At 30.6% G+C, this 23,517-nt stretch overlaps 1 long non-coding RNA gene across 1 annotated transcript; it reads right to left on the bottom strand.

The window, feature by feature from the left end:
- Positions 1–2,426: 2,426 nt before the first annotated feature.
- On the bottom strand, positions 2,427–17,213 carry LOC136979726 (uncharacterized). Its single transcript, XR_010881434.1, has 2 exons — positions 17,039–17,213; positions 2,427–2,522 (listed from the first exon to the last, which is right to left on the bottom strand). It is a non-coding gene; the product is annotated as an uncharacterized lncRNA (long non-coding RNA).
- Positions 17,214–23,517: the final 6,304 nt, after the last annotated feature.

The following is a 23,517-nucleotide window of genomic DNA, read 5'->3' as shown; positions in this document are numbered from 1 at the left end:
TTAGCATTTTAGACTTAAATTTTACTTACAAGCAGCATTAATGTATGCATTATAAGCGGATGATAAGTGGCAAGTATCTATAGATTTAGTCGAATTTAATGAATAAAGCCTTAGTTTTCTATAAAACTAATGCTTGAAACTAATTAAAACTATGGTTAAAATGTAGATAGGACCTTGATTTAACGTTTTCAATTGGAATTTTAATCATAAACAGCACTAAAATCTGAGCGAAGTTATCCAGTTTGATAGGATTTAGCTAATTAAACCTTTAGTTTTCCCTAAAATTAATGCCTGGCACTTGGTTTAAATATTATATAAACGTACCTAGGGTTTGTAGTCAGTGTTTTAGACATAAATTTTATATAAAAAATGCATTAAAATCTTTAAAACAAGTGATAAGTTATCAGATTTAGTTACGTAACTTGATAGGATTTGGATAACTAAATTTTAATTTTTTCTAAAATTATTATTTTAAACTGAATATAAATACTTATTAAATGTAGAAAGGATGTATAATTATTATTTTAAACTTAAATTTTCGTCATAAATAGCATTATTATTTACATAACAAGCAGAGAAAGAGTGGCTTCTACCCTTAGACTTGGTTGACTAGTTTTCAGGATTTAGTGAACTAAATCTGTGTTTTACACAAAAATTAACGCTTGAAACTAAGTTTTAACATTATTATAGTATTTAAATGACTTAAAATTAGCATTATAAACTAAAATTTTACTCTAAACAGCATTGATAAATGCACAGAGAAAGAGAGTGATATATTCTTAAACCTAAATTAAATTCAGTTAAATAAACATTAGTTTCCTGTAAAATTAGTGCTTGAAACTAAGCTTAGCTATGAATATAATATTGAGAGAGTCTAGAATTATTATTTTATACATAAATTTTCCTCATAAACAGCCTAAAAATCTATAAAACAAGCAGACAGAACGTAGCTTCTATCCACAGACTTGATTAACTATTTTTTAGATTTAGCCTTATTTTCCCTAAAATTTTCGCTTGAAACTAAGTTTACATATTATCTAATTGCAGCTAAGAACTAAACTCAGTATTTTAGACATAAAGTTTCCTCATAAACAGCATTAAAATCTATAAAACAAGCAGACAAAACGTAGCTTCTATCCACAGACTTAATTGACTATTTTTTGGATTTAGTCTTATTTTTCCTAAAATTTGCACTTGAAACTAAGTTTACATATTATCTAATTGCAGCTAAGAACTAAACTCAGTATTTTAGACATAAATTTTCCTCATAAACAGCGTTAAAATCTATAAAACAAGCAGACAAAACGTAGCTTCTATCCACAGACTTAATTGACTATTTTTTGGATTTAGTCTTATTTTTCCTAAAATTTGCACTTGAAACTAAGTTTACATATTATCTAATTGCAGCTAAGAACTAAACTCAGTATTTTAGACATAAATTTTCCTCATAAACAGCCTTAAAATCTATAAAACAAGCAGACAAAGAGTAGCTTTTATGCTTACATTTGGTTGAATAGTTTTTAGATTTAGTGAACTAAAGTCTTAGTTTCTTCTAAAATCACTGTTTGAAACTAAGTTTTCACATCATCTACACGTAACTAGGATTTGAAATTTGTATTTTAGACATAAATTTTGTACCTAAACAGTCTTAAATCTAGGTAACAAGAAGGCGAAGGTTGGCGTGTATACAAGCATTGCACCAGGCTAAACTTTGTTTTTTTGTGTATAAAAGGCAGAAATAATTCAATTCTCTACTTACATTTTAGTCAAATTATCATCCTTTGTAACAAATATATGAAAAAGTTTCGCCATTAAGATGTATACGATCGATATAATTCCCTTTATGACCAATCACTACAATTGACAGTCGTTAGTGTGACGTGTAAGGAAAGAACCCGCCTCTCGACAATACTTTTAGGGATAATTGCCGTGCATTGTGGGATAGACTAAGCAGCAATGACAATAAACTAACTTTCTAACTACGAATTATTGATCGGATCCACGTTTTTTATGAATATTCCTTGCGATTTTCAGGTAAATATTACGTGTTTTATCTGTTCCTAACGTTGTAAAGTAGCTAAAAGTCTCTAAAAAGTTGAATTTTATTCAATTTATTAAGCTTAACTAAGGGATATTCCCTTGAAGTGTTGATAGGAGCGTGTTAAGGACGGGCCTTAAAATAGGGGCGTAAAATGTAAATTGGACAAAATATGTCTAAAATATGCTAATTTTTATAAATTTTAATCGAATTTACATCTAAAAATCGAGTCTTTTTATGTGTATTTTGTGGTAGGAGGTAGTTTTAGGCCAACGTTTTCATAGCATCCCATTTACTTGGCTCCAACTTTCAGCTCGTTGTACACGTGTTTAACTTCAATTTGATTGCCTAAATTATGTCAAAAATATCCTAAATATACTCTAAAACATTCTAGAATTGAAAATATTACAAAATTTATTTAAATTTTATATTTTTTTAAGTCAATTTTCTTGGTGTTCTTGATCTTCACTTCGATGTTTTCATCCTGTAACCAAAAAGAAAGGGATTCTTTTAGAACTTTATTATATAAATTATTATACAGAAAATTAGTTTAATTTGTGCTTTTTAGAATTACAATTCAGTTTTTTATAAAAATATAATCAAAAACATTAACTAAAATTGGCGTTTGGGTAGGATCTTAAGGCAAAATTGATGCTCTAAAATCGCTTAAAGTACACAATTTCTTAGAATCTAAGCTTAATTTTTAGCTTGAATTATCTGTAAATGACTTAATAAAATTATATTTAAACTAAAATTTAAGTAAATTTTAGGAATTTTACTTAAATTTTCTAGTTATTTTCTTAAAAATTAAGTTAAAAACAACAAGAAATATTTCGGTATTGTTTAAGATAGAGTCGACAGAAGTAGGTCAAATTTTGTATTGTTTTTATATAAGTATAGGGAAATTTCCCTATTTTTAAATTACCTACACCTACATACATTTAAAAATAGGGAAATTTTCCTGTTTTAAAATGTATTTAGTAATAGTCTGTTCCATTTAAACTACATAATAATTGAGTTTTAAGTAACGAGTTTACTGAATATTTCCACACAGATGTGTGTGTTTTATTTAATTCTCTGACCCCTTTTACAAAAATCCCTTAAAATATTTACTTAAAATGAATTAAATTATGTAAATCTTTTATGTTTTAAGGATTAGTTATCATCGTTTTTTGTTACTTAATAACCTTGCGCCTTTAGATCTAGTGTTTAGAGGGCTAAAAAGACAACGGAAAATTGAGATAAATTGCTAAGTTTTACGCGAAATTTTACGTAATAAACCCTTAAATTACTATCTAAAATTGAAAATCAATAATTATATATAGTTTTTGTGGTAAATTTCTTTATGAAATCGTAATTTATGAGGAGTTGCACCCTGTTCGTTCTGCTGGTGATGCTTCGGAACTTGGTGAAAAAATGGTAAAAATTACACTTATATTTTAAATTTTATTCAAAGTTTAATGTTTTATGCCTTCTAATTACTCTATAGAAACTAGAAAACAGAAATTTTATATAATTTATACATTGAAATTCATAATAAATTGTAATTATGTAAGGTGTTCTATAGAACTTGTGCTGTAGAGATGATCAGTTAGAACGTGTGATTCCAGCAATTTAAACTATATTTTAATGAAATTTTTTAATTATAAATGCTAAAAATAAGAGAATTAAATTATATTTTAACGGTAAATTATTTAATTTCGTTGTTTTAATATATTAATAATGGTAAAGATGCGTTATAACTTGTATCATCTTGACCCATTTCCTCACTCTTTCGCATCCCTGAATAAATTTATATCTTGTAGTAACTTGTTTTAAATTTAATTAATTCGATATTGTAAGTCTTTTTTATATGGCACAGGCTACAGAATCCATAAAAAATGATAAAAATTCCAAGATTTTTTGCTTTAAACTCAATAGGCCTTGTGTGTTCCTGTTTCCTCTAACAGTTATATCTTACTATCAAGGCGATTTCTCCTTCAAAAAAAACAAGAAAAAAACCGAAATTTAGCCTTGAAATACGTTCAAATATTTGCTAAAATATCGAAATTTACTTTAGGACCAGCAGATTTTCATTATTCCATACGAATTTACGACCTCGTATACCTCATTTTTTTTAATATCATAAAGCCGTATACAAGGGTTCGGGTTATAAACGGAGACGAGAAAAGCTCATCTTCATCATCAATTCTACAATTTTTGTATAGAAAATTATTAGATAAAAGGGCATAAATAAATTAGTCAAAGAGAGTATTATATAACCCTTAATGGAATTTTTGTGGAAGCAATAAAAGGGGGGAGGGAAGACCAGGGCTTCTCTCACGATATCGATCCGAGAGGAGGTGGCAGCGAATAGGAAGAAGAGGGGGGGACGACATTATTCATGCAGTTTCCATTTTCTTGACATCTATACATTCTATTTTCTTGGTCCATCTTGTTCTCCTCCCATCGCCTCCCTCCAATTTTGAGGCCACCAAGAATTATTTCTCTAGGGAACCTAGCCAATCTGTTTTATGGTCCCTACGAGCATGCGTACCGCTGTCCTATTTAGTGTCTTCGTCCCCTGAGATGATACTTTTCCTGCAAGTGCCCCCTCCCTCTTTTTTTTCCCATCTCGATAAGGCCACGTATGAAGGTGTAATTTCGGGACTTTTTTTGTATTTTCGGACCTCCCTAATGCGAATACGAGTGGGGGAACATCTAAAAAATCTAATAAAGGCTCGTATATATTATTAGGGACCAACGATTTTCGCGAATTCTCTTCGGTGCGAGCCTTTAAACGTAGTGGGATTGGTGAGTTGAAGGTAGATCAGCTGGAGGTTTTCTTGGATTATTTTAAAATTTTTCTGAGATCATCCCTCTTTGTATGGGTTAAAAATACTAGAAAATTGCGTAAAATAAAATTTTCGAAATTTAATTACTGGCCTTTTTAGTGCCTTCATTCCTCTCAAACTGATACTTTTCCTGAAAGTGTCCTTCCTATCTTCCATATTGATAAAGCCATTTGCAGGTGTAATATTAGACATGTTTTTTGGCTTTTTTGGACCCCCTAATGGACTAGGAGTAGAGGAACATCTAAAAAATCAAATAAAGGGTAGTATACATTATTAAGAACCATCAATCTTTATCAAATTCTTTGATAAGATAGACTTAGATGTAGTGGAATTAGTATGTTTCAGGTGGATCAGCTAGAGGTTTTCTTGGATATTTTAAGAGGTTTTTTGAGATTCCCTTTTTTCGTATGGGATAAAAATACTAGAAAATTGCCTAAAATAGACTTTTTGGAATTAAATTACTCGTCCATTTAGTGTCTTTCTACCTCAAATATCAGTTTTCGTGGAAGGGTCCCCTCTTCTATCTCGACAAGGTTACCTGCGGATGTCCTTTTGGAAAGTGTTTTTTTGATGTTTTGGACCCTCTAATGCAACTTGGAATACGGAAACATCTGAAAAAATCAAATATGGAGTAGTATATATTATTAGGACCCACTAATCTTCACATATTCTTGTTAGGGTGGGCCTTTTAGTAAGATAAATCTGGACTTTCCAGATTTTTTTTGAACTTTTTAAGTGTTTTCTTTATATTCTTTTCATCTGTATAAATGTGAAAATATTATAAAATTGTATGCATAATTAATTCTTTTAGACGTTTAACTAATCATTTCGACGTTAAAATTAGGTTTATGTAGAAAAAAACTTGAATTATTGGAAGGTTTATAGTAGAATGAGTAACTTGTGTGGCTTTGTTAGATTCAGCAGATCTTATAAAAATCCATTATATCTCTAGGAATTAGTAGGATAATAGGAGATTTTATGGTAGGATTTAGTAGTAGAGCTGTACAGGTTTTTGTAAAAAAAAAGCAGGGTAATTATGAGGCTTTAGTAGAATCTTAGGATATGAATTTGTAAATGTTTAACCCGTCAAGTAATAAATCAGGCTCTTTTCTCTGAGTTTATAATGCTTATATTTAGAATTTTTTACTTTTATTAGGCATTTTAAATAGGCCCCATATCAGATTATCTTGTAATACTAAGCATTTGAGACCCCAGCGCTTAAGAGGCCCTAAAAGTAATAAATATGTATTAAATCCTATTTATAAACATACACTTAAGGGGTCTCATATAGGCAGTTGGAGTCATGAAATTTTATAAATAAAGAAGACTTGGAAGAGCTATAGTAAAACGTTTAAGGCCTAATAGGGCCTTAGCAAAAAAGAAAAAATTATATGAGAAATGAGCCTAAATTTTTACGAGAAACTTCATCAAGAGTTATGCGATTTATTAGGAATTAATTAATCAATTAAGCTGTATTTTCGAAATAATATAGTTTAATGCGCCTATTTGGGCCCACTAAATCCTATTGTATAAAACATAGGGCTTCTTAAAGCGATTCTGACATAACCCCAAATAACAGAATCTACTAGACTAGGGCCCTACACCTTTCATTGTACAGTAACTACGGCATTTAATTCTACAAACTAATGCCTTCAATAGGCCTTCTTGTTGTAAGCCTCTAGGCCTGTCGGATTCTTCAGAATGTAGTAGGCCTAGCAGAAAAACAGCAGGTATTACAATTACTTTAAAAGTGTGTATTAGGCCCTACACCTGTTAGGAATGTGATGTCAGAAATAACAGATCCTTACGATTGTCTTAAGGATTTTCTAAGAATATAATTTATCTGTACGCCACTAAATAATAATAAACTATAAACTGTGAGGCCTTAAACTATATTCTCGAAAACTCTTTTACTGAGCTTATACATAAATATGGCCCTACCCAAAGCTTAAATGCAGTTTAAACTTTTCAAAAGTGTTCTTTATGGCGTAGAAATACAGTTTAGAGCCTTAAAATAGATTTTGTAGTATAAAAAGTTTAGCAGAAAGGCTCTTTTATAAGCACTAAAACTAAGGCCTTACTACGAGCATTAACCTACCAAAACCGCAACGTAAGCATTACACTATTAAGGTCTTAGAATAGGCATTAAACTGTCAAATCATTACTGTAAACACTACACTACTAAGGCTTTAGTGTTGAAGACTTAATACAGGCCCTACTTCTTACACTGAGCTCTTACTATAGGCGAATTCTACTGCATGTAGACTTTACTACAGGCCCTACACTACTAAGGCCTTATTACAGGCATTTTACTATATGCATTGCGTTCTTACATAACTTCTAGCGTGTAAGGCCTTATTAAGCATGAAAATTTTGCTAAAGATTAAAGAAGAGGCCCCAAATTTCTCTTAAAGTTAGTGTAAATTAATTTAGGACCTTGCAGATTTATATATTAAAGTAAATTGCTGCATGTTATCTCGATGTTTTCCCTTCTCTAAACTCGAAGGTGGAGAGGAATTCGTGTAGTTTTATCTTAAAAAAAGGCATAAAATAAAAGGCATAAAATTTCAGAGGCATAAATATGAATGTTTACGAGCTTCAAATGATGTTAAAAAAAATTAAAAAACAGGTTCAGCCAATTAAAAGTTAGCATTTGAAGAGCGAAAGATGATAAAGTTCAAGCGAATTTCCAAAAAAAAATTTAAAAATTAAAAAAAAAAAATCAAATTAAATCAAGTCGTTATTACGTAATATTTAAATTAAGTAAACGAAAGCGAAAGTATTTTACGCTTTGTCTTCAAATTCTATTGGTCGATTTTTAAAAAAAAACGAAATTGAAACATTTCGCGGCCGGCCAATCGGAGGAGCATTTTCTAATTATCGTATCGCCTGGCACCTCCCGGCGATTGGTCGAAGACGCTTTCGGGGGCGGGGACAGCGTGACGTCGGTGGTGACAGCGATTGGGTGAGGAGTGTCGCCAGTTACAGTGGCGCCCTCGATACTGCGGCATTAACACAAGGTTACTCAGACGATTTTTGTGTAAAAATTTTGACATCAAAATCGGGAAGTGACGTAAGTTTTTTTTGCCCTTTGACGTAATTTGAATTTGAATTTGAATTTAAAAAAAAATATATTTTATTAATATATTTTCCCTACATTTAAGGATCGTTTCAAGTAATATCACGTTCCAGAATGGGGTGAGTTGTTTATTGCACGATGTAGCCTTTCTAGACCGATTTAAGGCGTTAAATATGTAAATTTAAGTAATTTTAAATGTTTAAATTCGTAATTTTACGCGAAAATTCCTAAATTTGAAGCTCAATTAGTTAAATTATTCATTATAACCGGGTTACGTTCAAGAAGGTCTGAGCCTTATAATTATGCCTTAAAGGCGACTAGACCTTATTTTAACGCTTGAAAGCCTTTTCGAGAAACTTAGCCTTGTAAATTCAGGAATTTGTAGCCTATTGACGCGCTTAAAACTTGCTTAAATGATAAGCCTCACCTTAGAATTAGCCTTATTTAGAATATTTTAAAATTTAGGATTAAAGCCTGTTTTAAATATGAATTTTATTACAAATCTATGCCATATTTCTCATCTTTTTCATTATTTTACTATGATCCAAAGCCACTTTTTTTTTTTTTTAATTTTTGGCCCATTTTCTTTTGGGTCTTGCATTCCTTTGATGATTCAAGGGTATCTTCTGCATTATTTTCTTCAATTGGAAGCCTGTTTTGCTATATTTTAAAATACTTTTTAGGTGATTTTTCGTATCGAAATCTTAATTTTGTTTTAATTAAAAATTTAATATTTAGCCTTAAATTTTTCTACATATTTTTCTCCATTTTATTCCCTTTTTTTAATGGATTAATCCTTCATTTCTCTTCCATTTCTATGATTTATTTTCTACGGTTTTAGTGAATTATTTACCCCCTTTTTAAACTTCTTTATTTTTTGTGAATTTTTTTCTCTACTTTCCCCATTTTATCCTCCATTCTCTCAATATTTCAGGAGTATTTTCTTGAATTTTATTCATATTTTGATGATTATTTTCCGCAGTTTTCTCCATTTTCTGTGTGTATAATGTCTTTCTTTTCGACACTTTTTCTAATTACTTTCCTTCATTTTCTTCCATATTTTAAAGTTCATTTCCATAATTTTCCTCCACGTTTTTATTAATTTTCATGTAAATTTTCGCAAGATAATGAAGGAAACTTTTTAATTTCTCTCCAATTTTTATTGAGCCAAACTCATTTATCATCAATAGCTGCCATGCTAGAAACTCTTCATATAAACATATGAATTTTGCCCTTTATTTTTCTTCCACTTTTACCAATTGTTTTCCATATTTTTCAGCATTTTCTTACTGATAATTTCCACAAGAAAATACAGAAAAATGTTTTTAAAATTTAGCAAAAACTCCTGTTCTTTTCCTTCAAATTTCAATTCATTTGCTTCATTTCCTCAAGGATTTGTCACTATCTTTCGGAGAATTAGCCTTATTTGTCGCTAATTTTAAATAAATTTGGCTAATTTTAATTATCTAAATGGCAATTTTAATTGTACATTTTGTAACTTATAACTAAAATTAATTAATAAATTAGAAAAAAAAACATCAAGAAGTTGAGTTGTTGAATCCTGCAGTACTCGAGGGTAAATAACCTAATTAGATTAAGGCATACTTTAATCAGATCCTTAAACTAATTTATTAAGCTAGATAGGCATCAATTCATAATAAATTAAGGTTGATATTTTATGTATAGTTAATGCAAATTCAAGTTATAGCCTTAGGCCTGCATTTAGATGTCAAGCAAGAATTTCTGAAAGTATGCATGCCTTAACAATTTAATAAAAAAGGCTTATGTAAGGTAATTAAGGCTTATATATGCATAATATTATAATAATTTAGCCTATATATTATGTTATACTGTTGTTATTGTTGTACTAAAATAAAACGCGTGTCTCTCTGTGGCTGATTTTTATACTTCACTTTGTTCGCCTTTTACACTTTATTTTGAGGCTTTATTAAGTTCTATTTAGTATCAAACTGTTATCAGAGCCTTCTATTTGCCCATTAACAGACTATTCGAGGGTCTAACTAGTTTCCAATTATGCAAATAAGTTTTAAATGCTAGACTGAAAAAGATGGGCTTTTCATAGCATTTAAAACGTACTTTTACAGTAACAAATTTACTTTTTGTATAATTACTTTAAGCCTTATTTGAGCCTACATTTGACTTATTTATGTGTTGTAGAGTACATCTAGATTCCAGCATTGAACTTGTACAGTACTTGTTTAGAGTTCTCTGAAATTATAAATTTTAGGCTACAATTTTCAAAGGCTTACTTGCCATTTAGGCAATATTTAAAATAAATATAAGGTTTTTTTTCTTATAAATTTGTTTGAATTTATAATATTTTTTATCAGAAAACATTCGTGTCTATAAACGATAGAGCCTTAGATTGATAAGATTTTAGTGCTATATTTAACAAATAAGAATAGATTTTTAATATAATTCAGGCTATTTTAAGGCTAATTAGTCTCATAGTCGTAGACATAAATGAGAAAATTAGGAAATAATGTACACATCATGTTAGGTTTTAGCTTGTTTTTAGGCATGGCGTGTCATGGGAATTAGACATTTGGATCATCTAAAATGCTTGTTAACAAGGCTCTAACCTTATTTTTATAATAAAATATCGGTATTTAATTTAAAAATTACGTAAAATTACGAAAAATTCATCGTCAATTATGTAAAACTGTATAATTTATTGTTAAAATGAATTAAACAAGAGAGACGTTTTAAGGCTTTATTGTAATCATAAACTTAATTTTATTAACAAATAATTTGCCTTAATGGCCTTATATTAAAGGCTAAAAACACGAAATGACTTAACATATTTTCCTTGTTTATGAAGCATAACATAAAGATTCGGCATGTAACAATAATTCGATCGCTTTTACATAGATTTTCAACATCAAGTAACAAGCATAAAGTAGTGTAACAGCTTTAAAAAGCCTTAAAAATACAAAATTTTATTGTAAATTACGTTAAAATCACCGTTAATTGGGTCTACAATTTTCTCAAGGCAGTGTTATGTGCCTAAATTAAGCCTTAGTTGACCTAAGACTGTATAAATTAACTTCATATATTAAAGGCTTGCTATTTGGCTTACAGGATACATTTATCACTAATTAAAATTAAAGTTTGGTAGTTTTAAAGTAGGCTCACAAGGTTTAAGATACGCCATCAACAAGAGATTTAATTAGCCTTTCAATTGGCATGTATGGCCTATTTTCTAAGCTCATATGGCTTTAAATTTAACCTAATTTGAGCCTTTATCTGCATAGTAACTAAAGATGCTCATTAATTCGCGTATTATATAAGAATATGTTCTCAGAAGTGATTTTTTAAGGCTTAGATGATCCCAAATTTGGTATAATTTGTCAGTTAAAATTCAACTAAATTCAGGTTTAATATAGCCCACTTAATAAGCATTACAGAAATAAATTACTAAGAAGAGGCTTAAATGGCCTTCTAACTTGTTTAACAAGGATTGCACCTTCAGAACTTGCATGTATTATAAGCGCAAAATGAGCCTGATTTTATACTAAGCCTCTGCCTAAAACTTAAATAGATAAAGGATCAATATAAGCTTATAAATTCACATAAATGTAACCTAGTATTTAATTTAATATCAATTTCGATTTAGGCCTGTTAAATTACTGTTTTTCTAGAGTTAAGTAGGCCTATATCGTAGAATTTTTCTTAAGTTTCAGCATTATTAAGCTGTAAAGTCTTGTTAATTATTCATTTGATACACTTAAAATACCCTTGATTTAGTCTATAGAATCCAATGTATTTAGGTTATAGTAGATTAAGAATATCATAGGGTATGTTGTAAGTCAGAATGCTTTACAGTTTAACCTAAATTTTGAGATATCTTGTCCTATTTTATTTATCTTCACTTATCTAACAGTTTATCCGCTTCATAAACTAAAATTGTGCAATAATTCTGCTGAATGAAAGGACATTTTTCCACGTTTCTAGTCTTTCCTCTTTGTCGCAGGCATAGTCCTATATAAGTCCATAGTCTTCCTAGTGTTTATAATCTACAAGCGTCACCTAATCTATCTTACAGTCGCTAGTCGTTTTTAGTTGATTTTCTTAGTTTCCTAACTTTCAAGTAGTCATTCTTAGTCATTTTTATAGTCCTTAGATTTCCATCTAAGGACTATAAAAACTTAATATTCTTCCTACTATAACTCTTCCTAATCTGTTCCTTAATCGTTAGACATCCTTTCTACAGAAACTAATCATTCCTAATTGCTTTTATTATTCTCATAAACTTTCCTAGTCCTTTCTTAGTTCTTTCTATAGTCCCTAGTTTTCTTAGTCTTTTGCTTAATCCATAGGCATCCCTATTTCTTTCTATAGTCCCTAGTTTTCTTAGTCTTTTGCTTAATCCATAGGCATCCCTATTCCTTTCTATAGTCCCTAGTTTTCTTAGTCTTTTGCTTAATCCATAGGCATCCCTATTCCTTTCTATAGTCCCTAGTTTTCTTAGTCTTTTGCTTAATCCATAGGCATCCCTATTTCTTTCTATAGTCCCTAGTTTTCTTAGTCTTTTGCTTAATCCATAGGCATCCCTATTTCTTTCTATAGTCCCTAGTTTTCTTAGTCTTTTGCTTAATCCATAGGCATCCCTATTCCTTTCTATAGTCCCTAGTTTTCTTAGTCTTTTGCTTAATCCATAGGCATCCCTATTCCTTTCTATAGTCCCTAGTTTTCTTAGTCTTTTGCTTAATCCATAGGCATCCCTATTTCTTTCTATAGTCCCTAGTTTTCTTAGTCTTTTGCTTAATCCATAGGCATCCCTATTCCTTTCTATAGTCCCTAGTTTTCTTAGTCTTTTGCTTAATCCATAGGCATCCCTATTCCTTTCTATAGTCCCTAGTTTTCTTAGTCTTTTGCTTAATCCATAGGCATCCCTATTCCTTTCTATAGTCCCTAGTTTTCTTAGTCTTTTGCTTAATCCATAGGCATCCCTATTCCTTTCTATAGTCCCTAGTTTTCTTAGTCTTTTGCTTAATCCATAGGCATCCCTATTTCTTTCTATAGTCCCTAGTTTTCTTAGTCTTTTGCTTAATCCATAGGCATCCCTATTCCTTTCTATAGTCCCTAGTTTTCTTAGTCTTTTGCTTAATCCATAGGCATCCCTATTTCTTTCTATAGTCCCTAGTTTTCTTAGTCTTTTGCTTAATCCATAGGCATCCCTATTTCTTTCTATAGTCCCTAGTTTTCTTAGTCTTTTGCTTAATCCATAGGCATCCCTATTTCTTTCTATAGTCCCTAGTTTTCTTAGTCTTTTGCTTAATCCATAGGCATCCCTATTCCTTTCTATAGTCCCTAGTTTTCTTAGTCTTTTGCTTAATCCATAGGCATCCCTATTTCTTTCTATAGTCCCTAGTTTTCTTAGTCTTTTGCTTAATCCATAGGCATCCCTATTCCTTTCTATAGTCCCTAGTTTTCTTAGTCTTTTGCTTAATCCATAGGCATCCCTATTCCTTTCTATAGTCCCTAGTTTTCTTAGTCTTTTGCTTAATCCATAGGCATCCCTATTTCTTTCTATAGTCCCTAGTTTTCTTAGTCTTTTGCTTAATCCATAGGCATCCCTATTCCTTTCTATAGTCCCTAGTTTTCTTAGTCTTTTGCTTAATCCATAGGCATCCCTATTTCTTTCTATAGTCCCTAGTTTTCTTAGTCTTTTGCTTAATCCATAGGCATCCCTATTCCTTTCTATAGTCCCTAGTTTTCTTAGTCTTTTGCTTAATCCATAGGCATCCCTATTCCTTTCTATAGTCCCTAGTTTTCTTAGTCTTTTGCTTAATCCATAGGCATCCCTATTTCTTTCTATAGTCCCTAGTTTTCTTAGTCTTTTGCTTAATCCATAGGCATCCCTATTCCTTTCTATAGTCCCTAGTTTTCTTAGTCTTTTGCTTAATCCATAGGCATCCCTATTCCTTTCTATAGTCCCTAGTTTTCTTAGTCTTTTGCTTAATCCATAGGCATCCCTATTTCTTTCTATAGTCCCTAGTTTTCTTAGTCTTTTGCTTAATCCATAGGCATCCCTATTTCTTTCTATAGTCCCTAGTTTTCTTAGTCTTTTGCTTAATCATAGGCATCCTTATTCCTTTTCTACAGTCACTAATCATTTCCTTTTCTTAGTCCCATAATCTTCGCTAGTCCTTTGTATTCATTCCTAGTCCTTCTCTCAGTCTTATATCTAACTTGAGTGCCTTAGTCCTTTACTAGTTTACAAATTTATGGATTTTGAAGACTTTTCAAGACGTTCCTCCGTGTTTCTGTAGGAGTAGTAGTACCTATCGGTTATGTGGCATAGTTTTAACAAGGCATCTAGAACACGTTTTATAGCCCTATCTCCACATCATAGCTTTATGGGCGATACTTCTAAAGAGAAATCAATGCTTTTTTCAACAGTCTTTTCAAAAATTACGAATAAAGTTTACCATAAACTTTAGGAATGACATGGTGAAATCAGGGATGACTAGTAGAAATTACTATGGGATAATGAAAAGGATTAGAGACTATAAAAAAAGGAAGGCTAGGAATGATTAGGGAATATGGAAATAGGTAAAGGCTGTGGAAAGACTAGGAAAGATTAAAAACTACATAGAAGATTAATATAAGCTAGATTACAGAGAAGACTATGAATGAGCAGTAACAATAATCTTCGTTCCATAGGCATCCCTATTCCTTTCTATAGTCCCTAGTTTTCTTAGTCTTTTGCTTAATCCATAGGCATCCCTATTCCTAGGCATAAGTAAAGGAATGAGGAAGGATAGAAATGATTAGGGACTATGAAAAAGACTAAAAATAAGTAAAGACTGTGGTAAAAACTAGGAAGGATTAGGAACTATATAAAAAAAAATACTACATGCTAGGGGGAAAGACTATCAATGAGTAGCAACTATGAAAAATCTAGGCAAAGTAAACGTATATTACTTATTTATTACGGCACTATATAAGGCCCTATAAATGCGCTCTTTATGTTTAAATTTTAATAATTAAGCCTTATATTTTCGAAACGAAAGGCTAGAAATAATTAAGGAATATAAAAAGGACTAGGGATGGTTTTCTGTGAAAAGTATTAGAGCTACATTTTCTTCGACTTTAGGTGTAAATTTAATTATAAATTCTCAATTTTTTGTCCTCAAAAGAGAAGAAAACTAAGCTCTGTAAGGTATTTTAACTCAAAACCATGCTAGGACCATAGATTCATTAAAATTTAATAGAAAATATAAACTGCATTCTAGCTCGAAAATGCTTACTTCTATCAGATTGTTGTGATCAATAAAAGCTTTTGTAGACAAAAGAAATTCTAGAATATTATAAATTCAATTTAAAAATTAATCTCTTGATTGTCTAAATTTGGAATTTACGTTAAAAATATCCAATCCTTCGTGACTTTTTAGGCTTGTTACTCACGCAACGGGAACTCGCTGCGATGCAAATCGATGTTAAAAATATGTACAATAAAATATGTATAAAAGCCGAATTATATTATAGGGCCTTTAAACATGTGTTACAGAATGGCCCTACAAAGTGGCAATTGAGTTTTATTTGTTTAGTCTTAATTAGACCCCATATTATGCCTCCAAACTTTATAACTATACGCGTTTACTGGCCATAAATAAAATAAAATTTATGGTTTTATTAGAAAGCCGGTTCCCTAAATTTAGGGATTTTGGGTAAAACTAGGTGTCTGTGATCTTAATATTGTATAAATTTGGGTATAGCCTTATAATTTAGGCTATAAAATCCGCTTCTTTAGGGTTGTAGATAGTACTAGACACTGTAGACCTACCTAAACACCTATTGATCCTTACTGTAATTCTATTTCGAGATCTATAGAAGTATTTAATCCTAATTAAATTGTATCCTAGAAATTAATTGTTTAGTACATAATATGTAGTCCTTCCTCTAAGGTTGTAGCTAGGCGATAAACACTAGACTTATCTATTTCTCATACAGCGCTGATAAATCTTTTATTACAGTTACTATTGTAAGCTTTGAATACTATTTATAGGCTCTTAGCCTTAAATAATATAAAGTTATAGGTTTTATATATAAAATTCATAAGATAATAGGTTCTATTTATATAATTCATAAGGATAATAGCTTATTATATAGCCTTATAACTGAAACTTCATCACATAAGAGGATGAAGCTGCTTATTAGATAATTAATTTAGAGGAAATTATAAACGAAATTTTTATAAATATAGTTAAATACTTTAATTTTACGTGTTAGATTTTCTAAAGAAATGGTTTATTTTTATTCTAAAACAGATTAAAATCATTCAAACCCCTTTTATAACGTGTTACAGTTGTTTATTTATCTAAGCTCGCTACACTACATCTGCTAGATCTAACTGAATCCATAAATAAATCCCTAAAATGTATGTTTATTTACAATTTTAAGGACTTCTACAGGTTCTAAATATGCCTATCCTTGTGTTGAAGTCGTTTTTAAGTAGATATTTTTATGTCTATTTAGTGTTAGATCCTTATTTCTCACATGAAAGTTCTGTAGACTCTTGCTAACATTCATACAACATAAGCTAGAAGATTATACATGTAGGGATAATAAGGAAATCCTAATTTAAAATAGAATAGATCGTCGACATTTTGCTAACCTAAACTAGGTAAAGGCTTTGAAAAATACAGAAAAATTCGATTTGTATAAGTATAATCGATTAAATTCCCTGTTGTATGCATTAAAGTATGATTGAAATTCAGTCTAAGGCTATTTTAAGGTTTATTAATACAGTTTTATAGCATATTTATACAATGATAGATTCTTTATATATTCTACTATATATAATCTATATAAATTCGTTAAGAGGCCCACAAGCCTTTTTTAAATTAACTTATATAAGGACCACACACATTTAACTTGTAAAAAACGACGGAGTGATGCCACGAAGTTTAATATAACACTCGATAACCTTGACATAAATTGAAAAAGTATGTTTGTTTACGTGTTTAAAACTGATTAAACACGTCAAAGATAGTGTTAATATCTAAATTTAGGCCTCAGAAAGTATAAATATAAGGGCATAAACGTGTAAACACTCACCTCTCATAGCTAAGCTAAACCTGTTTAATGAAAGGCCTCCGTTCATTAGCGGAGTATGCCATTGCCCAATGGGCTAAGTTATCCAATCGCCGCCATCTTACTTTACTTTTGGGTACTAAACACCACTCCTAAACTTAATGACACTAAGTTTTCCCCCCTAAAATAGAGTGTTTTCCTTTGTTTCTCCAAAATAATTCCTATAAACTTAGTATCTTCATCGTGTATTACTATAAATGTCCAAGATCTAGTCACCCCCAACTAGACCAGCACTAATTTAACGTAGAACCTTAAAAAAGTCCTTAAATATTAAATTTTATCCCTTAAAGGGCTTAAAAATCGAACTTAAAACTAGCTCCTGTTTTAATTAATTTTTATCCCTCTGAAAACCTCTGAAAGTTCATTTATAGGGGATTATATATTTATTACAATTAAATAACTTTGTTAGTTTATTCGATAGAATCATCTGTAAATTAAGAATCCTCTGAAATGACTAAATTTCTAGGGGAATCAGAGGAACAAAGAAAATATAGAAACCTTACAAAATATTAAATATTAAACAAGATAATACTAGAAATATAGAGGAAATTTCTCTAGAATATTTAAGATCTTTCTAACTTATGTAAAGAATCTCCTATAGTTCTGTAAATGGATAAATAAAATCAAAATATGACAATAAAAATCCTCTAGAATCCTCTAATTATAAAATCTCTAGGCAAGAAACAAAGGAAGATAAATCTTTTAGAATCCTTAAAATCCTCTGAATACTGAAGTATCACTAAATTTTCCAGGCGATATGAATACAAATTGATGTATAAAATTAGAGGGCATAAATAAAAATCCTCTGAACCCCTAAAATTTCAAATTTTTAGAGGATAAGAGTGGAAATATAGCGTTGTTAAGGAATGAGAACAAAAATCATTATTCATTCAGAGGATATCAGTAGATTCTAGAGGATTTTTACACAATGAAATGATCAAGTAATTTATTATTACGTAATAATTAGGTTTTTGTAACACGTGTTAATTACGTAACAATTGGAAACGTGCGTAATGAAATCGATTGGTTGGAAACAGCGTGATCGAAAACGTGACAATTAAATTGATTGGTTTGAAACAACGTGCATAATGAAATTGATTAATTTTCAGCCATGTGATTGAACACGTGCGTACGAAACTGATTAATTTTTAACAATGTAATACAATTTTATGTATTTTACGGTAACAATGATTTTGTATTGTTATAAACAATAAATGTGATTGATTTTCGGGGCATTTAAACTAATTTATATAAAATAACGATTCGATTTTTGATTCTTTTTTTCTATTTTTAAACGTTCGATTATCGATAAAGTTTTCGTTTATTATATAAGATATGGTCGATGATAAATCGTAAATTTTATATATAAATAAATAAATAACGAATTTATATTTAAACATTAAACTAAATATAAAATATTTCTGATTTTAAATTGTGTTTATTTTTGTAAATCGATCAGCTTAGTTTAGTTGTATAATGCTTTTAATCCACTGATAAGCTCTCCTAGTTTACAATTGAATGCATAAATTTATACTGTAAACACGAAAAGTATTTTAAATTTTAAATCAAAATGTAAGAATTTTAAGTTTATTTTATTATCCGGAGACAATTTAAACTCAAAATGGGTTTAATTTAGCATAGAGATTAGGTTCCCTTTGTTTAATAACTCTTACATAACTTGACAACAATTCCTGAACCCTGAAAGAAGCCTCATTTAATCTAAATTTATGCCCGCTAATAGGCCTTTAAGACCTAAATTTTTTATTTTACATAGTTAGAAACTGTACGGCGTTACGTTTAGGCCTTGAAGGAGAGTTTAAAGTGACCTTTAACCTACAGAGAGAGCCTATTTTACAAAAATGGGCCCCAATTTTATCAAAAACCGCCGAAAAATATACGCGGCAGTTCCTCTAAAACAGTCAACACGACATATTAAGGTCATTAATTATAAAATGAGCTGTTTACAGTTTAAATTGTGATGTCTAAAATGCCGAAATTTGTGACGTAAATGCACCCCATTGGTTCATTTGGTCACGGCATCAATTGGGGTTAGTGTCAAGTCGGGTTGTCCATAGGCCAAGGTACCTTCACATGCCCAATTCTAACGTTCTCATCAGTCTTGAACACTTGCCAGCTTCTTCATTACCATGTAAGTTCATGTCCTTTAACTTCTTGAAATATTTATTTCGTACGTGATCTGTAAAGAAATTATACATTTAATGATGCATTCCATAACTCAGAACACGTGACGGTTCCTTCTTAATCTTAAATTATATGCTTCTATCCTCCTTATTTAGCTCTTTAGTACACTAAGAATAGTTATAATTGACTTATAATGCTTAATAAATTGTTTAGAGTCCTTTATATTTTTAAATTAATTTATTCCTCTAGACTTACTAAAGTACCAAACTAGGTCATATTTTACCAATTTTTAAGTATTTATAGATAAAATATTCGTATATAAATTACACTAGCTGCTTGACATTACTTCAATAGAGTAGTTTATGAACGAGTGAATAAGTTAAATTAGAGTTTAGAAGTATTGTAGCTTGTTAATAGGCCTCATAAAGATTAATTTTCTAAGCTCTAACTATGTTAGAAACTTCTGTGCTTAGTAGAAACCTCGCTATTATATTCTAAGCATTACTTAATAAATTTTTAATCTATCAGCATTGCTTAATAATTGTTGTTCTCTAAGCATAATTTAGAGTAGAGTAGAGGAGATATTCTAATCTTTATTACATACACAGATAAAAAATGGCGTTCAAAGATTTCTAAATAAGAGAAAAATCAAAGATGCTGAAGCTTTGTACCGCATATAACAGTTTAATTAGAGTTTAATATTGTTATTTTTGTGGATTTTCAACACAAAACATAAGACATTTTGAAAAAATAACATTATAAAATCTATTCTAAGCATTGTAGAATATGCAAATTCGTATAGAATTACGTTTAGTGTGTCCTTACACCTAGAATTTTTCCTTTACTTATACCTATAGAATGTAGCTTGTATCTTCCAGAATTATGCCTTAAATATTTATAGGTTTTTCAAATTCTCTACAATATACAGGCCTATACACAGTGGCCTGTAGGCTCTTTATAGATATGTGTATACACGTAGGCCAATTATATAGGTTTATTTCGCTCTAATCATAATGCGAGTTTTATATCTGTGGGAATTGACAACATTGCTACAGACTAAGGCTATTTGGCCTATAGGTTACAGGTATGTAGTCTGTAAAGCATACTTACACACTTACATATAAAAAGCCTCATAAGGTATAGGCAATAGGATCTAGGAACTTATAATGCATATCTACAGGCTTACAATAAGAAGGTGACTAAGACACGGGACTTGGTATATTACTTTTTCATTAAGGCCTATAAATGCACTCTTAATGTTAAAATTTTAATAATTAAGCCTTATATTTTCGAAGCCATAAAGAATATTAGGCTTCCATTGTCGTCTGTAAGTCATAAAACTATATAAGTCCCTCTTTATGCAAGGATATATAACCTGTGCCTGCAAAACATGACCTATATTAAGTAAATTTGAAATAAAGTTTAAGGCTAGTTTTTCATGAAACATTCTATGAATTATCTGTTGAAAATTAATATGTAGGGGCCTAAAGCTTCTGGCTTTAATACTTATGCTTATAAAGCTTATGCTTCGTAAGGCCTTTTGTGCAGTGTCTACGGAATAAAATAGGCCCACTATAAGTCTTAATTAAAATAATGAAGCTATCTCGCGTTTCCATTTATTTAAGGCTATGTATGCCGAGCCTTTATATGTTACTTATATTAATTTTAGATTTAAACCTTGCTTTAAAAGTAGCCTGTCTGTTGAAAAATAATAAGTAATTTCTAATTAAAATAGGCATATTCGATTAGATTTTACACAAATTATTCAGGCTAAATGAAGATATTTAGCCTACTTAATTAAGTTATACTTTATATTTATAACCGTAAGTAGGCTTTTTAATGAGTGTTTATTGTATTAAATTGGCTAAAAACAATTTATAACCTTAGCCTGATTTTATATAGCCTTAAAATAAAGGCCCCACTTTAAATCATGAATTTGTAGATGATAAATTGTGATTAATATGCTGTTAATGTTGAATTTCTCATCATTTTATGCTTTATCATCCATAAAACTTTTATTATGTTTATACTAAACGCGATGAAGTGTGAAGATTATAAATTAAATTCAACCATAAATCATTTTTTATAAACATTAATTTTATTTATTTAATATTTTTTATACATTTTTATTGACGTTTTAACCTTTAACGTTAAAAATTAGAATAAAATGACGCGTAAAATTCAAATATTCAAATAACAAAAATAGCCTTCTCTTATTGGTTAACATCTACGAATTTCAAATATAAGTCACGCCTCTTTTACCATTTAAGAGACGTCTACTTTGTTTAACAAACGTAAACTGGCGCCTCTTATTGGATGGAGTAAATCTGACGTCATAATCAATTTCGTTCGTTTAAAAAATGTCTTCCAATCGGGATATAATGTTATGCGCTTACTCTTCTTCTATTGGTTAACACTTAAAGAAGGGGGAGGGAAGTTAAAAACCGTTTCTAGCTCCATCTAATGACGGAAATAGGTACTAAATTAATTTAATTATTTAATTTTTAATTTTAATTATTTTTAATATACAATTTTTAACGCGAATTAAACTATAAATTTTAAAAATATTTTAACGCATTTTTAAAAAAAAAATTTTACATAAATTGCGCGAGTTTGAACATCAAAAAATCGCATAAGACATTCGCGATAATTACGTAATTAAAGCGGAAATACGTATAAAATCGCTCTAGTTTTAGTACATAAAAACTAGGATAAAAAAGCTGTATTTAGAACACAGGAAAGAAAAGCTTAAAATCGGAAGAAATATTGAATAAAAACCAAGAAGAAAAAACGAAATAGAAAGTAAAGTTTAGAGAAAGGAGTTAGAAAATTAGGCATAAAATATGGCTCGAAACACAAAGAAGCCGCCATGTAAAACAAAATGGCCACCGGGAGCTAGATGTCACAAAGGAAGAGGAGGAGAGAGAAGACACCTAGCTTACGTTCCAGCTTGTCTTCAAGTCTTGACATCTTGTTAACAGGAGGATCGATGAGAGCTCAGTGTCTCCTGCTACGTATACTGAAGGTATACCGGAAAGTAAAATTAACTCAGGATACATTCAGTATACGAACAGGAGGCATTGCTATGTTAACCATCTTTTTTGACGATACGGAGGAGCAAGATTCGTTGTGTTCTCGTTGGCAACGACTGTGTAACGTTGCTATCGGCTCACCCCCCTTTAAATGCGTGCCGCAGTCTAGACCCCGGATGTACCGCCCCTGGCGCTTCGATCACGGTCACGTGACGCTGAGGCAAATGCAGGAACTGAGCCTTCTATAAAGCCTTTTGCTACATTTGACGTCACAGATGAATTTATTTCGAATATTTACTGTGGAAATGTAACAATTCCTTCTCCTGTTTTTCAGCTTGCGTTTGGTAAACAATTATTTAACCTTCAACTGCCTTCGTTCATCCTGCAGTTTGGGTGTTTAGTAAAAAGTTAAACTTTTTACGCGATTTTAAAGCCGATTTAAATATTTTTTCGGGTTTATTACCGGTTTATACGCTAGAAATTAACGTTCTGTTTTGTTTTTAAATTCATTCATTCGTTACTTGCGTTATAAAGTAATGTTAAACTTTAATATGTTCAAAGGCTGCTACTGGTTTTTCTAGTTGATCTTGTGGCATTGAAGTATTAAATTCTTCGTGTTTACTGTAAATAATCCAGTTTTTTCCGCTTGTTAATGGCTTGATAACATATTAAGCTACCTTTAAAAACTTATATATCACTAACCTTTTTGCTTACACAAGTTTTTAAGACTAGTTTTTCTAACTCTCCCTAACAGATCTGATTATTCTGTTTTAAAAAAGGACACCTCTTACTCGCATACCATTTCTACAGTAAGGCTACTTTAAAAATTTGAGGTAAAGGCTTACAATTTAGCCTTTAATTATCTAGCAATGTAAAATAGCGCTTACTCATGAAAGCGTGAAAACAAATGACTCAGTTGATAAAGGCTACTCCGTTCTATCCCACAGGCTTAAGGATTAAGAGTAGAGGCTAAAAGGTGATGTTAGACTTGGGTGTGCTTGCGTATCGAATTGCAATGGGTTCCAGGAAGGAGGGGGTGACACGTGAGGTCAGAATTGATAGATTGAATTATGATATCATAATTTTTGTAACAAATTTTTCACCCTCCCGTTAGAAGATAATGCTATCTTTAGACATTCCTCCTCCCCCCCTGCGATAATATTGAATTCGGCCGGTTGTCGTGGTAACAGCAATCGATCTAAGCTAACTAGGAACCACTCCATAAGATACATTGTCTAGAATCGCTTCATCCAGTCCTCATAATAAACC

The sequence above is a fragment of the Centruroides vittatus genome, unplaced genomic scaffold (genome assembly GCF_030686945.1).
Source record: "Centruroides vittatus isolate TY-2023 unplaced genomic scaffold, ASM3068694v2 contig_631, whole genome shotgun sequence".
NCBI lineage: Eukaryota > Metazoa > Arthropoda > Arachnida > Scorpiones > Buthidae > Centruroides > Centruroides vittatus.
Note: the sequence above shows the minus strand (reverse complement) of the source record. Positions and strands in the feature narration are given on the sequence as shown.